This window comes from Spermophilus citellus, assembly GCF_964194105.1.
Source record: "Spermophilus citellus genome assembly, contig: SCAFFOLD_58, whole genome shotgun sequence".
Taxonomy (NCBI): Eukaryota; Metazoa; Chordata; class Mammalia; order Rodentia; family Sciuridae; genus Spermophilus; species Spermophilus citellus.
Window position 1 is genome coordinate 2737501 of NW_027672891.1, and position 15000 is coordinate 2752500.

The window sequence follows — 15000 nt, forward strand, 5'->3', positions numbered from 1 at the left end:
GGAAGAGCGCGCGGGCGCCCGCTCGCCTGACACTCCCCGCGCCACTCGGCGCCGGGGACGACAACGCGACCCGCTCCCCCCAGGAGAGGGAACGGGCAACGCCGCCGAGCTCACCGCCTCGATCCCCCGAACGAAGCAACACCGTTCTCTTCCCTTCAGGCACTCGCCTCAGAAACCCCCGCAGGCGGGGCGAGACCGACGGCGAGGCGGCGGCCGGCCGCGGCAGCGGCGCCGGGACCGGGAACGGCACACACCGGCTCAGCCTCAGGCACCTCAGGAGACGACCCGGAGCGCCCCAGGAGCACCGAAGCAGAGGCGCGCCGTCGCGCCGAGGCAGCACGGCGGCAGCCCTCCCCGACGCGGGGAGGGCCGCGCACACGGCCCTCGGCCGCCCAGAGCGGGCGGCGAGCGGGAAGCACCCGCTACGTCAGAGGACCCCAGGAGCGAGGTCGAGGCCGGGTTCCGCACCCCCGCCCTTCCCCGCACCGCGAAGGGGCGGGGAGGCGAGGCGAGGGGCCCGCGGGCAGGACGAGAAGAGCTGGCCCATTCGCCATGAATGTCCGTCCCTCGCCTGGCGCGGCTTTGGTCCGGCCCGGGAGAGCGCAAAGTCACCACATCGATCAGCAGAGTGGGCGGGAGAGGCCCGGGGAGCAGGGGGAGACCCGGCGAGGACCGCTTCCAAGAGGAGCCTGCTAACGGCCTCGCCGGCCCCACGCCCCAGGGAGGGCGGGCGACGACACGGAACGGGGAACGCCTGACACGCGGCTCGGAGCCATGGAAGCGAGCGTCGTCACAAAGCCCTCGGTGCCCGCAGCGGGGAGCGCACGGGCGGTAAAGGACCACCCGCCACCTTCCCCCGCCGCCCTCCGGCGCCGGGAGACCGGCCGGCTGGAGGTGGCAACCACCGCGAGGGCGCCCCGGGCGCGCCCAAGAGCCGTCGCACGCAGGCCCGAGGCAGACGGCTCAAGAGGGAACGGGTCCGGGCCACCCCATCGGCCCAGAGCCCCGCGCGCACCCGGAGGCCCAAGCCCCCTCCCTCTGGCGGCACACGCCAGAGGACAACGTGTCAGCACCTACCCGATGGCACAAAACGGCCAACTCGGGCCCAAACAACCGCGACCGGGGCGACGGGGAACAGTTCGCTCACCACTGCCGCCCTCCCCGAAGAGGGTCACGGTCGGCGGACCGCGAAATCGAGCCCATCACCGAGATCCAGAGCCCCCAGGGACAACTGGTCGACCCTCGTGGACGAAGGCGTAAACGAGAGGCGGGGACCACCATCCGCCACGAGCGGGATCGGGGGCGGGGGGCGGCCGGGGAACACGCCAAGCCGACCCACCACCGGAGGACGCCGGGCGCAGCCGTCAGGACAAGCCCCGGGCAGCGGCCCCCAAGGAGGGAACGCGGGAAGGCCGGGCCGGCACACCCCTCCGGCCCGCCCGGCGCAGCCCCTCGGCCAAAACCCACGGGAGAGAGGGAGAGGAAGCGGGAGAAAAAGAAGACCGAAGTCGCGGCGGCCGACCCAGACCGGGCAAAGCGAAGCAGCCCGTGCCCCCGAAGGAACCGCTCAGACCGCCACCCGAGGCGCCCGCGGCCCGGAGCCGGCAGGGAGAGGAGACAACCGACACACACACTAAGCCTGCCGGTCCAATATCCCGCCGACGGGCCACCCCGGCCCAGCCCAGCGCGACCGAGACAGTTCCGCCGGCGCCGCCCAGCTCCTGGAACTCCGTCTCGGCCACAGCCGCCGAATACCACGCCTTGGCGACTTCCGAGGATAAGACGCTCCCATCAAAGCGGCCACCAGGTGGCGCTCGACAACCGTCAACCGAATCAGGCGGAAGGGACGCGGAACCTCGGTCGGTGTCAGCGGGATCCGCTCCGCAGGGGTCGTAGAAAGTCACCCGGACACGTCCCACCAGCCGGGTCGCCCCGCCAGGGCCCCGCGCGGCGGCGGGCGCGAGACGCAGGCAGATCGGCCCGGCACCCCAAGAGAACCCGGCGGGGGACACGGGCGGCGTGGGACTTCAAAACCGAAACCACCACGGTGAAGCCACCGTTAGGCAGATTGCTAGGCCACAGGTCGGATCCATCCAGAGAATGGAGGAATTGACAGAAACGTGGAAAAACCCGTTGAAATCGGTGGCTTGGGAATTCGATCTGCTGGTCTTTGGGCTTGGGGTTCCCGCCTGTTTCTGTACCAAAAAAAAAAAAAAAAAAAAAAACGGGAAGACGAACAGCCTCTGAGAAGGTAAACAAACACTTCTCAGAAGTGATATACAATCTATCTACAAAACGGAAAAAAGAGAAAAAACAGAAAGAGTTTGTTTTTCCTGTTTGGTCACAGTTAATAAGATAGAATATAATAAAGTCAGTCAATAAGGATAATGGACCCATTTAAGATTTTTCTAATAAATGCAGAGGCATCTCCGGGAAGTTCCCTTGTAACAATCTTTCCAGACAAGTGTCTTTCACATAATAGTGGATAATTGCAAGAGTGACTTGACTCATTGGGTCAAAAAAAAAAAAAAAAAAAAAAAACAGGAAGATGAACAGCCTCTGAGAATCCTTCCTCCTCTATGTCTGTGGTTCGGTGGCAGAGGGCCGGTCTAGCACTATAGGAGGCACTGGGTTTCAGCCTTAGCGCGGCATACAAAAAGGAACAAAGAAGGCGTGCTGTCCACCTACGACTACTCCAAGAAAGAAAAAAAAGAATACTGATCATAATAGGAAAAAGGATTTTTCCTTGTGGAGTTCTATTTTGTCTGTCTGGCCACATTATCTTTTTTTGTTTGTTTTGTTTTAAGAGAGAGTGAGATGGGCTGGGGATGTGGCTCAAGCGGCAGCGCGCTCGCCTCGAATGCGTGCGGCCCGGGTTCGATTCTCAGCACCACATACCAACAAAGATGTTGTGTCCGCCGAGAACTAAAAAATAAATATTAAGAAAAAAAAATTCTCTCTCTCTCTTTCTCTCTCTCCCTCTCACTCTCTCTTTAAAAAAAAAAAATTAGCTGAGATTAAAAAAAAAAAAAGAGAGAGAGAGAGAGAGTGAGAGAGAACTTTAATATTTACTTTTTAGTTTTCGGCGGACGGACACAACATCTTTGTTGGTATGTGGTGCTGAGGGCCGAACCCCGGCCGCACGCATGCCAGGCGAGCGCGCTGCCGCTTGAGCCACATCCCCAGCCCCTTTTTTAACTTTTATTTATGTCTTATGTTTCTTTTTTAAAGACGGGGTGGGGGGGGAGAGAGAAAGAGAGAGAGAGAGAGAGAGAGAGAGAGAGAGAGAGAGAGAGAATATTTTTAAATGTTTATTTTTCAGTATCCAGTGGGCACAACATCTTTATCTTGTTTTATGTGGTGCTGAGGATCGAACCCAGCGCCCCGCGCATGCCAGGGGAGCGCGTTACCACTTGAGCCACATCTCCAGCCCATTAATTCTTATTTGTATTTGTGTTTTTACTTATCTATTTATTTACCTGACTTTTTTTTTTTTTGGGGGGGGTGCTGTTTCTGTTGCGGCTGCTGCTGTTGTTTTCCCTAAGAAATGAGCATATTCTTGAATGGCAAGTCATTTTCCATTGGGTCACAGAGCCAAATTTTACCTTTAGGCACTTGGTAATCAGAAGCTGTAACAGGGCTCTAAGAGCAGCTGCCAAGGCTAAAAAGCGTGGGCCCTTGCCCCAGATCGAAACAACAACAACGCGGGTGGGGGGGGGGGGACAGGAAGCCAAAAAAAAAAAAGAATCAAACAAATAATCCAATCAATCTTGGGCTGGGGATGTGGCTCAAGCAGTAGCGCGCTTGCCTGGCATGCGTGCGGCCCGGGTTCGATCCTCAGCACCACATACCAACAAAGATGTTGTGTCCGCCGAGAACTAAAAAAAAATAAAAAATATTAAAAAAAAAATAATCCAATCAATCCATGGGCCAAGGACCTGAACAGATACTTCTCAGAAGTGGATTAAGACGCTCCCATAAAAGCGGCCACCAGGGGGAGCTCGAAAACCGTCAACCAAATCAGGCTGAAGGGACGTGTCAGCGTGATCCGCTCCGCAGGGGTCGTAGAAAGTCACCCGGACACGTCCCACCAGCCGCCGCCTCCCCCCCCCCAGGGTCCCCCGCAGCAGCGGGAGGCACCGGCAGTCTGCCCAGCACCCCTAGAGAATCCGGCGGGGGACACGGGCGGGCGGTGTGGGAGTTCAAAACCGAAACCACCACGTGAAGCCACAATTACACAGGCAGACTGATAGGCCACGGTTGGATCCATCCAGACAATGTAGGAATTGACAGAAACATGTAAAAATCAGTTTGAAATCGGTTGCTTGGGAATTTGATCTGCTGTTCTTTGGGCTTTGTGTTTCCTCCTTTTTCTGTACAAAAAAAAAAAAAAAAAAAAAATGGAAGATGACCAGCCTCTGAGAATCCTTTCTTGTCTAGGGGCTGTCTGTGTCTTTGGGTCAGTGGCAGAGGGCCGGCCTAGCACAGAGTTTGAGCCTTAGCACGCCATACAAAAAGGAACACATCGAAAGAAGGTGTGCTGTCCACCGACAACATACTACGAAACAGGGAAAAAAAAAAAAAAAGAATACTAATCCTAATAGGAAAAAGGATTCTTGCTTGTGGAGTTCTATTTTGTCTGTTTGGCCATTTTACCTTTTTTTATTATTTTATTTTATTTTATTTTATTTTGTGTGTGTGTGTGTGTGTGTGTGTGTGTGTGTGTGTGTGTGTGTGTTTATTTTTATTGATCTATCAATATCACAGAGCCAAATTTTACATTTAGGCACTTGGTAATAAGAAGCTGTAACAGGGCTCTAAGAGAGGCTGCCTTGGCTAAAAAGCATGGTCTGTTGCCCTAGACTGAAACACCACATGCTCTGGGATAAATAAAGCTGGAGAAAGCTTGCCATCTCTACCTGCATTTTTATCTGTGTGCACATATTACGCACTGTCTCATCTAAGAAGTAGCAGGGCAACAATATCTGTCAGCCCTAAATGGACCCAACCCCTGCCCTCCCCAGCCACACAGGAGACCACAGTCTGAGCAAGAGCACTTCATGGTGTTGTCATTCTGGTGTTGTGGCTCAGTGGTACGCATGAGGCACAGGGTTCAACCCCAGCACCACATTAAAATCATCATCATCATCATCATCACCTAAATAGACCAAATAAACATATTTATTTATTTTTTAATCTGTTTGTTTATTTATTGGAGGAGGCCTGTAAACAGGGATTGAACTCAGGGGCACTCACTGACTACTGAGCCACATCCCCTAGCCCTACCCATCTAGTATGTTACTTCGAGACAGGGTCTCACTGAGTTGCTTAGTGTCTCACTTTTGCTGAGGGTGGCTTTAAACTCTCGATCCTCCTGCCTCAGCTGAGAGAGAGAGAGAGAGAGAGAGAGAGAGAGAGAGAGAGAAGCATCTGGGATGACAGGCATAGGCCACTGTACTCAGTCACTTATTTATTTTCAGTATGACTTCAAGGTACACACAAGACAATCACTGCCAGGCGTAGGAGGAACAGAGCACATTGATAAACAGTCAGATCTTTGAGGAAGCATTCAACAATCTTAAGGTAGTGTGCAAGTCATTCAATAACCTCAGAATACCTACATGAGGGTTGGGATTGTAGCTCAGTGGTAGAGTGCTTGCCTTGCATTCGTGAGGCCCTGGGTTCGATCCTCAGCACCACATAAAAATAAATAAGTCAAGATAAAGACATTGTGTCCATCTACAGCTAAAAAAAAAAAAAATGTTTAGAAAAAAATAAATAAATACCTACATGAAAACCAGAGAGAATTAAAAGAAAAGATGGATAAATCAATGATGGCAAAGAGAGGAGCACACTCATCCCTTCGCAGCTGATGACACAGGCCATCAATAAATAATCAGTAACAAAGGACAGCAGAAGTACATCACGAACAACCCACACCTGATGGGCATGTTCAGAACACTGCAAGGCCACCACTACACAGCAGACCTTCTTCTTTTCTTTTTTTCTTTTTTTTTTTAATATTTATTTTTTAGTTGCAGTTGGACACGATACCTTTGTTTTATTTATTTATTTATTTTTATGTGGTACTGAGGATCGAACCCAGGGCCTCACACACGCAAGGCAAGTGCTTTACCACCGAGCCACAACCCCAGCCCCAGCAGACCTTCTTTTAAGGTGAATACGGAATGTTTACCAAAGTTGACCGTAGAATGGAACATCAACCAAATCTCGACAAAGTCTAAAAGATGAAATCACACCACAACTCTTCTCTGAACACCACAAAAGTGATCTGGAGGTCGGGCATGTTGGCCACTGCCAGGATTCATTTCAAGAACGGGATTAAACCCAAAGAAAGTATAAACCTGTACATTCACAAACCTCAGGGAGAAATAGCAGCATCCATCTTTCACAAACTCTTGAGAGGGGCAGGTCAGGGGTCAAGGTGAGATTGAAATACCCCCAACAAAGTGTCCACTTTATCAAACCAGTAGCCTAGATAAAGCAGGTACTTGTACTATTCCTTCTCTGTGCCATTGTGTTCTTTTTTTTTTTTTTTTTTTGGGGGGGGGGTTCCAGCCACTTTGGGTTCCTACCACTTTGTCTGCAAGGGAAAATTTGTTTTCTGCCAGGCTGGGGTGCCAGTTATCAGGGCGGGGAAGTAAGATTCTTACACTAAACCGGGCTTGCTTGGGGCAGGTCTCAGTTCTAATTTACATAACAACAGGCAGTGCAAAGTCTCTCCCTCCCGCTGCCCCTGAAGGAAGAAAAATACGGCCTCTCCAGGCTGTTCACAATTCCCGGCATGTTTCAAATTCCAGTATGGCTTCCCGTATCTGTTTTAAGGGTCAGTTTGTCTCTCTAACTCTGCATTGATGCTGACCGTTCGGTTTAAAACTAAACTAAGAGGGTAATTTGAATATCATTTGTTTCAGAGCATTTGTTCAATGTGTCCACCAGCATTTAATTTCTCTCTCCTGATGTTCCTTAATAACCTGATCGCTTTGGCCTCCTTCTCCTGGATCATGTGTAACTTGCCCCCCCCCCTTTGGTATAAAAAGAAACCTAGGAGGAGATTGATCCTAAAGAAAAGGGGTGGTGCTCCACTAAGTGAGAAACTGAAAATCAAGTGATTAAAAAGAGTTTGGTGTGGAGAAAGAAAGGGAAATGTGTGTGTGTGTGTGTGTGTGTGTGTGTGTGTGTGTGTGTAAGTTATAGAGAGAGAAGGAGAGAGTCTCTTGTACTTCAGGGTTTTTGTCTGTCTGTCTGTCTGTCTGTTGTCTAATAATTACAGTGTTTCAATTGGAGGCTCTGCCCTGGGTCATTCTTTCCAATTCTTACAAAGTAGTAACTGTGGTTATGTTCATTTCTGTTAATGATTCATTCTTCCTGCCTTTTAAATTCATTGATCACCCAGAAATTTTTGGTTTGGGGCAGGAGGGGTCCAAGTGCTTGAGAGAATTTTTTTTTTCCCTGTGTCATTTGAATGGAGATTTGGACCTCTGACTAAGAGTAGAGTTTTCTAAGAGAAAAGAGAAGAGCTCTAAGGGAAAAGCAGGGGATTAGATTAAAAAAAAAAAAAAAAAAAAAAAAAAAAAAAAAGCCTTTTGAAACCAAACTATTGTTAGGTAAAACTGCTTACTCTTTGCCCTGAATGAGTAGAATCTTAAAATACGTGATATGTTTGGGTCAGTCCAATGTGTCTCTGCGATTCATTATCTGAAGTGGCACCCCCTCTCTCCACTGAAAAGTCTTAACTGGGCCTCTTCAGAAATCTTCACCCAGACTGGTTTTAGGTCTGTCAGCAGAAGAGTCTCTGCAAAAGAATTCAAGGTGGATAAACTTCCTGTTTTCGTGTCGCCCTGTTTACTTGGCCACTGGCCGAGAAGACACCAGCACTCCAGGTGCTGGACACCCCCTTACTAGTTTTTCACCAACGTATCCCCAGAATAGTACTTTGAAGAAATGTGCAAACAAGGCCTCTGGCCTTGAGCTGGGCTTCACAGAGAGGGAGGCCTACATTTTTAAGATACGAGAAGTTACCAACTGGACTCCGTGGTGACAGCTGGCAGGGGGAGACTAGACAGGGGAGAAGAAGCTCTCCCCTTCTCAGGTGTTGTCCTCGAAGGGTTAACGTGCCCAGAACAGTGAGAGAAAAAGCTGCTTTTATGTGAACTTCTGCAGACCATGAATTTCCGAGCCCCTCCCCTTACACGCTCGGTAGAAAACTCTGAAACTACCGGAACTCCGGGTTCAGGGGATTCATTCATGACAGCAACAGCCGTGTCCTCTGAACCTGGCAGCAGCCAAATAAAACCGTTTCCTGCTCTGTCCCGTCGGTGCCTTGCCTCATCTGTCCCTACAACACATCCATGCAAGGAAGACTTTATCAAACCAGTAGCCTAGGTAAAGCAGGTTCCAGGTTGCTTTTTGCCACCATCACCAACACCGACCCCTCCCCCCCTTGCACCCCCCCCCCTTGCAACCGAGAGATAAGATCCCAGCTAACATGGGTCACTCCATATGCAATGAATACCGATAATTTCTTCTGATTTTTTAAAATTACATACAAACAAACAAACCAAAAACCATGAAAACTATAAACTATGTTACTGAGAATCAAGAAGAGTTGTTGTTTCTGTTGTGGTTGTCGCTGCTGTTGTTTGTCCTTTTTTGTCTTTTTAAAAAAATGTTCTCCCAACTGTCAAATCAAGGAAAGGGGGGGGGAGGTGGTGGTGGGGGTCAGGAAATGTAACAGGGGTCCACTTTATATGCTTTGAGTATAAGTCTCACTGCTCAGCCACTGAGGCTCATGTTAAAACCCATATCCTTTTTCCTTCCTCTTTTCCCTTCCCTCCCCCTCCCTAATCATAGGTGAAGCTACATTGACTTTCAGGGTGGGTTATCTGCTCATTGGCTACCAAATATTTAGAATTTCCATCCAGAAAATCACATTTTCTGTTAGATAAACTTGCTAGGCCTCGGATGGGTTAAAACAACAGAGTGTCAGCAGAGTCGTCAGAGTTTTGTTGCTGTAAAGGTTCAGTTCTTATGTTTTTTTATTATAATAAATTCCCCCTCTTCCTTCTGAGATGCTTTGCCTCTGAGCAACACCCCCCAAAACCTACGCCCCCCCCCTCTCTCTCTCTCTCTCTCTCTCTCTCTCTCTCTCTCTCTCTCATTACCGCAGGGCTCCATAAGTTGCTGAGGCTGGGCTTAGTCTTGTGATTCTCCTGAATCACCCCACATCTCTGTCACTGGAGATGTGTGCACATCTGGGGACTAGAGTAGTATGCTGTGTGTGAGAGATTTTTTTATCATTATTCAAAAGTGGGTACACTTAAAGACGACATAAAGGTTTCCTACATGAGAGGTCACCAATTAGTGCCCTTTTTCTTAGAACGTGTATTGTACCGAAGCTCTAAACTTATCCCATAGTCAGTGACACATGTGGAAGTTCTAACACATGAATTCGGTGTAACATTCAGATTAAAAAAAAAAAAAAAAGATCTGTGCTTGGGGCTGGGGATATGGCTCAAGCGGTAGCGCGCTCGCCTGGCATGCGTGCGGCCCGGGTTCGATCCTCAGCACCACACACATACAAACAAAGATGTTGTGTCCGCCGAAAACTAACTGACTGAATGACTGACTGACTGACTGACTGACTAACTAACTAACTAACTAAATAGATAGATATTAAAAAACTCTCTCTCTGTGTCTCTCACTCTCTAAAAAATAAAAAAATAAATAAAAAGATCTGTGCCATTCATTCATGACCAGTTTTCACATCTGTCAGTTTTGATTGAATAAGTAAGGGCTTTGTGATCGTTTGTTGAAAGAACACTCCTGTACCAGGTGAGTGGCACTGTTTCCTGAATGCATAAGAGTATCTGTCCACTTGAGTCCAAGCTGTTCACCTAGGTCCAACTGTTGGTGAGCAAAAACCACATCGTGGCAGTTATCTGGCCAGAGTCATAGATTCTGAACGTGGCTTCCAAAGTCAAAGGTCCATGAATGTATGTAGGACTTCTAGGCAACTGTGATGTGAAGATCTCTGGGCTTGTTGTACAATCAATGTGTCTGTGTCCCTTCGGCGTAGAAGGAAACGTATGTATGCATTCTAGAATGCAAAGCTTGGGCTAGGGTTTTAGCTCGGTAGTAGAGCACTGGCCCGGGACGTGTGGAGCGGTGGATCGGATCCTGATCCTGAGCACCACACAACCCAAAACGAAGGGACAAACAAGCCAATGAGGTAAAGATGTTGTGTCCATCCATCTACAACTCAAAAAATTAAAGGGGAAAAAAATTAAAATGCAAGGCTTAGCCAGGCATGGGTTGGGGGTTCATGTCTGTCCTTTCGCCCCCCCCCCCCCCCAGGATCAGGAGGAGGTTGAGAGAAGGATCGTAAGCTCATGGCGAAAGTAACCTCGCGAGACCCCTGTCTCCAAAAGAAAGCTTGTGACAGTAAAAGCAAGTAGAAGGGTCATGACTGGGGCAAGATGTTCTTTTCCTTTTGCTATAGAAACCTTTAAGAACGTGGGACGTTGTTTCCGTAACTAGCCCATAACGGGGCTACGCTGCTTCTGTCACTGGAGTGGCTAGGCTGCTTGCGATCGGCTGAGCGTCCCTCCGCCTGACTTCACTCTCCAGCTTCTGTAACTTGGCTTGCTTGCATGAGCTAGACGCCCCCTCCCCCCCAAAACGTCCCTTTTGCAGGTTTCAGGCTTATAAGGAGCACCCTTGCAATGGTTTGAGGCCGGTCAGGGGAACAGCTGTATGTCCTTCTGGTCAGTCGCCGCTAGTTGTGCTTTCATAAAGGCTCGATTCCTTTATACGTGAGTGGTCTGGAAGTCAGGTTTTGAAACCCCGGGACCAAGTTTTAACTAGAACAAGCAAGCGAGCAAGCAAGAAAACAAACAGATAGATAGATAGATAGATAGATAGATAGATAGATAGATAGATAGATAAATTGAATATGAGGATGTGGCTCAGTCAGTGGTCAAGTGAGTGCTTCTGGGTTCAACTCATAAATCAATGGATTGACCCAAAATGCATAAAAATATCTTTACAAAAAGGGGATGTTGGTTTAGCTCAGTGGTCAACTGTGTCTGTGTTCAGTCCCCGGTTCCAGGGTCTAGGATGAGCCTGCGTGAGGGGCTGGTTTCTGGTTCCATCCCCACCAAGGAAACCCTGACATGAGTATGGGGAGACGTATTCGGCTATTGGATGCCAAGGGTAGAGTGATTTCCATCTTGATCTCCCCCCACCCCACCCCACCCCACCCCACCCCCACCCCCGCCCTTTTTCTGTGTGGGCAAGGTCTCTTCTTTTTTTTTTTTTTTTTTTGAATTTTTTAATATTTATTTTTTAGTTCTCGGCGGACACAACATCTTTATTTGTATGTGGTGCTGAGGATCGAACCCGGGCCGCACGCATGCCAGGCGAGCGCGCTACCGCTTGAGCCACATCCCCAGCCCCGGCAAGGTCTCTTCTAGTGTCTTGATTTCTTTTATTTATTTATTTGGCCTAGTTGGAAAGAATGCGTTTATGTTATTAATTTCTTTTTATCTGGAGCTGAGGATCGAACCCAGGGCCTCCTCGGATATGCTAGGCGAGCGCTCTAACGCTGTCCAGCACGGGCCGGGGGTCTTGAATGTTTTGTTTTTTTTTTTTTCCTTTCCCGTGGTGGGCACTTTGAGATGAGATTTCCTTGCCTGTTTTGGTTGTTTGAGTCTCTCTTTGTTCACTACTTTTGTTTCTTTTGTGATGCTAGGCTGGGGAAGAAACCCAGGGCAGGGCCTTGGGCATTGGTCCACAAACGGTCTTGATGGCTGGGCAACACCCTCACCTTTTTTCCTTCGTCTCTTTGTCTCTTCTTCCCCGAAAGTAAACCCAGGAAGGGCCTCCCTCTCCTTCCCCCAGGCCCAAATTCATCCTGCTTGGGTTTTGTGCGCAGCAGACAGGTACACACTAGACAGACAGACAGACAGACAGACAGACAGACAGACAGACACACACACACACACACACACACACACACAAACACAAACGGGAAACATCACTGTTTTGTTTTTGTTTGTTTCTCTCTTCACCTCACCCAGGCCCTCCCTCATAACTCCTCTCAGGGGTGGGGGAAGGTGTTTACTACGGACCTCTAGTGGTGACAGCCTCGGGAGGGACTACTGCTGGGGAATTGGAGTGAGTGGGATGGGGGAAGTGTGGATTCTAGTTCAAATTCCAAGGGTCGGGCAGAGGCACAGAGGCTATCTCCCAGTTGGGGCATGTTAAAGGCTAAGGAAAGTGATCAGATACCAGGGGTGAAAGCGGTTTGTCCCCCCCCCACCCCCCAGTGCTTCCAGGACTTTACTGTATGGAGGGGGGCGGGGGCGGGGGAACAACAGAGCAGGCACTGAGGCCCGTGCCCATCTGTCTTTCCAGGGACTCAGTAGGCTGAGGGAAGAGAGGAAGATATGACGCGGCGGAGGCTCGCAGCTTAGCGATCTGTATATGGATAGAGAGAGAGATATCTAAGTCTGTCTATCTCTCTCTCTCTATATCTAGATAGATTCTATCGAAACTGGAAATGGAACTCAGGCAGGCCTTCCAAAACGACGGTAGCTTTGCGCCACCTCGCGTTCAGTGACCGCAACTAAGGAGGCTGCCCTTTTCAGACCGCAGACCACTCACTGTGAACTCCCAAGTTCCACAGGGTGGAAACATCCACGTGTCTATGCTTGTGTTTCTGACCCGGTGGCAAGATGAGATCCGACTGAAGAGGCCAAGCCAGCCTAAAACGTGTGTCCCACCTTCACCGCTCCTAAGTGTGGAGGATGAGCCAACTGAGAAAGCCTTAGGGGAGGGAGCAGCTTCGGTCCCATAGGGGACAGCTGGGAAAGGCGAGGACCCTGAGTAACTGCACAGTTGCTCTGGGATCCAATTTTACCTGTAGAACTACTCGGCGCTATATAAACCTCAGCCAGCCAGTGCTGAATTTCGTCCTGCCTTTATTGGTATTAGGTATTTTCCAGAAGAAATGGGGGGGGGGGATTGGGGGGCGGGGATTTCCCATCTCCTGTCAAGAGTCTCCCGGGACTGCATCCTCCTTGTCCACGCTTTCCCTGAAGATCCTTTAGAGATTCTCCACTTCGAGATGGACCGATGTGTGTGCTGCTGCAGGTTTGACAGCCATCCGGGAGGAAAAACAACCACCCCCCCCCCCAAAAAAAAAAAAAAAAACAAAAAAAAAAAAAAACAAAGCAAAACAAAACAAAACAAAAAGAGTTCCAAATCTTCAATACCATCGCCTTTGTCGTCATTCCACCATCCTTGGAAGAAGGAAGTCGATCCAAAAGTCCTGGGAGAGAACAGTGAGAGTAGTGAAAGATCAGAATGGTGAGACAGTGTCCAGCAACCGCCACCTCAGCTACTCACGAGAGAAGGTGAGGTCCCGGGAGTACTCAGGCAACCGACCTCCAGAGACCTGGAGCTTTAACCAGCAAATAGAGAAAGGAGAGGGAAGGGGAAGGGGAAGGGGAAGGACACCCCCCTCACCCCATGTGATAACACCACCGCAGGTGTTATCACAGACGGAGATGAGATAGGATGTTGTCTCCTTTGATGTTGGCCAACATGAGCAATCGAGGGAACACCCCTTTTCAAAAAAAAAAAAAAAAAAAAAATTGAGGTGTAAGTCCGTGGTGGTGGTTAGGCACTTCTGGATTCAATCCAGGGGAAATCATATCACCTTTCTTCCCTGTTTTAGGCAGACTTATCTGTCCTTGAGTCCACGCCCAGCATGGTCATGAAGTCATGTAGACTTTGGAGACCAGAGGATGTCAGAAATGAGTCTTATCAAAAGTAAGAAGCCGAATGACAACTGAGGCCAGGGAGAAGTGCAAGGTGGCCTTTGAATCTCCTCTAGAAAACCTCCTGTTGTTGCTGACATGCAGAATCACAGCCTTTGGGGACAAGAGTCCCCCAGTTTTTGCTTTGCCAGCGCTGCCATAAGCCTTTTTTCCTGTGTCAAAAAAGACCTTGCCATCCTTATTGGATTGGGCCAAGCTTTCAGCAACAGGAAGAGGAGGGAGGGAGGGAGGGAGGGAGGGAGGGAGAGAGAGAGAGAGAGAGAGAGAGAGAAGGGGGGGAGGGTGAAACTTAGGGGCTGGGTGTGTGGCTCAACTGGTAGCATGGGGCGCTGGGTTAGATCGCACCAAATAAAAACTAAATAAATAAAAATAAGTTTAGGGCTGGGGATGTGGCTCAAGCGGTAGCGCGCTCGTCTGGCATGCGTGCGGCCCGGGTTCGATCCTCAGCACCACATACCAACAAAGATGTTGTGTCCGCCGAGAACTAAAAATAAATATTAAAAATTCTCTCTCTCTCTCTCTCTCTCTCTCTCTCTCTCTCTCTCGCTCTCTCGCTCTCTCGCTCTCTCGCTCTCCTCTCTCACTCTCTCTTAAATAAATAAATAAATAAATAATTCTCTTCCCCCCCTCACTCTCTCTTAAAAATAAATAAATAAACAAATAATTCTCTTCTCTCCTCTCTCTCTCTCTCTCTCTCTCTCTCTCTCTCTCCTCTCTCACTCTCTCTTAAATAAATAAATAAATAAATAAATAATTAAATAATTCTCTTCCCCCCCTCACTCTCTCTTAAAAATAAATAAATAAATAAATAAATGAATAAATAATTCTCTCCTCTCCTCTCTCTCTCTTTAAAAACAAAATTTAAAAAAAAAGTTTAAAAAAAATAATAATAAAGATATTGGGTCCACCGAAAACTAAACAGTAAATATTTTTTTAAAAATTTATTTATGTTTTTTTTTTTTTGGGCTGGGGATGTGGCTCAAGCGGTAGCGCGCTCGCCTGGCATGCGTGCGGCCCGGGTTCGATCCTCAGCACCACATATGTTGTGTCCGCCGAGAACTAAAAAATAAAAAAAAATAAAAAATAAAAAATTTATTTTTATTTTTTAGTTGTAGTTGGACACAACACCTTTATT